Source organism: Megascapheus bottae, chromosome X, assembly GCF_031878675.1.
Source record: "Megascapheus bottae isolate mThoBot1 chromosome X, mThoBot2.hap1, whole genome shotgun sequence".
Lineage (NCBI taxonomy): Eukaryota > Metazoa > Chordata > Mammalia > Rodentia > Geomyidae > Megascapheus > Megascapheus bottae.
Window position 1 is genome coordinate 104,735,020 of NC_143547.1, and position 2,366 is coordinate 104,737,385.

A 2,366-nucleotide genomic window follows, 5' to 3' on the forward strand; every position below is an offset into this window, starting at 1 on the left:
CCTATGGAAAATGTACTTCCTGCCTTGGTGTCTGCTGGAACTTGAAGAGATTGGGAAAAATGGATGGGCCTAAGCCCTCAGGATGGGAATTCATGTCTGCTGCCAAGCCGGTTCTGCCCCAGGACACGGTCCAGCACCTTCTCTGGCTGAGTCAGAATGTAAATGATCTTGAGTTACATTTCACAAGGCCTTAAGGAGATTTAGCTGACAATAGTTTCATAAAAATACTGGCTGAGCCCAAAATGAACTCTGAGCCCCATGTGGGGAGAGGGAAGCACTGCCAGGTCTCTGCTGGAAGAGCCATGAGTAGGAGGCTGTGGAAAGCTAGCAAATTGCCAAGAAGGGGTAGAGTGGGAAGGAAGGCCGTCCCAGGCCAGTGAAGGGGCAGCAGGGAAGAAGTGATGCCTATGCTGAATCCACACCAGCAGTGATGGGGCTTCTGAACCTTGTAGGAAAAGGAACTGCTTGTGCAGAGTCCCAGGCTGACATTCCGTGCTGGGGAAGTCTGGCTGGCTTTGTTGGTCACAGTGAGGAGTCTAGACTTGGCCAAGAGGCAGCCAGAGGCTACTGCTGAGTTCTCAGCAGGATGGAACCACTGAGTTGTGTCTGAAGCAGGCCTCAGGACTGTATAGAGAGAGTTTCTGGAAGGAGGCCAGAGCACATGCCTTCTGGGAATATGACATGCAGCACGGCCAGCTAGGGAAAGCCCAGCACTCCCACCCTTGCCGTGTACCCAAGAGAAGCATAGCAGGCGCCTGAGTGTCCAGGCTGGAGAGGCAAAAGGCAGCACATCTACAACAGACAATCATTCAGCCATAAAAAGCAATAAAGCCAGGCACTGAAGACTCATGTCTGTAATCCTGCCTAGTGAGGAGAATGAGTTCTGAGGATCGTGGTTTGAAGACAGCCTAGGCAAGAAAGTCTGTGAGACTCTTACCTCTAATTAGTCACCTACAAACCAGCTGTAGGGCTGTGGCTCATAATAGATTTCTAGCCTTGAGCCAAAAAAAAAATAAATAAAAAGAAAAGAAAAGCTCAGAGTGCCAAGCGTGGTGGCTGTAATCCTAGCTACTCAGGAGGCTGAGATCTGAGGACCAAGGTTCAAAGCCAGCCGGGGGCATAAAAGGACCTGAGACTCTTATCTCCAGTTAACCTCTAAACAATGGGAAGTGGGGCTTTGCTCAAAGGTAGGGTGGTAGCCTTGAGCTGAAAACAACGCCCAGGCTGAATTCAAGCCCCATGACCAATTTAAAAAAAAAAAGCTCAGAGACAGTTCTCGGACCCTCAGTTCAAACCTCATGACTAGCATACACCCACATGCACACGCACGCACGCGCACACACACACACACACGTCTATGTGCGTGCAGTGAAGCACTGACACATTCCACAATGTACATGAACCTTGCAGACTTGATTCTAGGGAGTAGAAGCCACATGAAATGTGATTGGACTTTAAATGTCCAGAATAGGCCAATACTTAGAGACAGAAAGCAGAGCAGAGGTTTCCAGGATCTGAGGCAAAGGGAACACATGGGGAGAGATTTCGTAAAGAGTACAGACTTTCCTTTCTGGGAGGATGATGAAAACTTTCTGGAACTACGGAAGTCATGGTTGCACAATATTGTGAGTTTACTAAGTGCCACTGAATTGGACACTTTAAAAGGGATTCATAGCCAGGCGCTGTGGCTCACACCTATAATCCTAGCTACTCAGCAGGCTGAGATCTGTGGATCACAGTTCAAAGCCAGCCCAGGCACTAAAGTCCATGAGACTCTTTAATTAACCACCAGAAAACCGGAAGTGGTGATGTGCTCAGGGGGTAGGGTGGTAGTTTGAGCTGAAGAACTCAGGCCCCCCCACACACACAAAAAGGAGGATTCATTGTATCTTATGTCAACTTCACCTTAATAAGTAAGTGATAGAGTATTGCAGATGGATAAATAGATGCATAGATGAAAATAACATGAGGGGCTAGGGGTTTGGCCTAGTGGTAGAGTGCTTGCCTAGCATGTACGCAGACCTGGGTTCCATTCCTCAGTACCATATACACAGAAAAAAAAAGCCAGAAATAGGGACAAGAGCATGGCCTAGTGGTAGAGTGCTTGCCTAGCATGCACTAAGACCGGGGTTTGATTCCTTGGTACCACATACAGAGACAAAAAAAAAAAAAAAACAGAAGTGGTGCTGTGGCTTAAGTGGTAGAGCTCTATCATTAAGAAAACCCAAGGACAGTGGCCTGGCCCTGAGTTCAAACCCCAGGACTGGGGGAAAAAAGCCAGAAATAAAAGGTGTGGCTCAAAGGGCCAGGAGTTTGGCATAGTGGTCGAGTGCTTGCCTTGCATGCACAAAGACTCGGGTTTGATT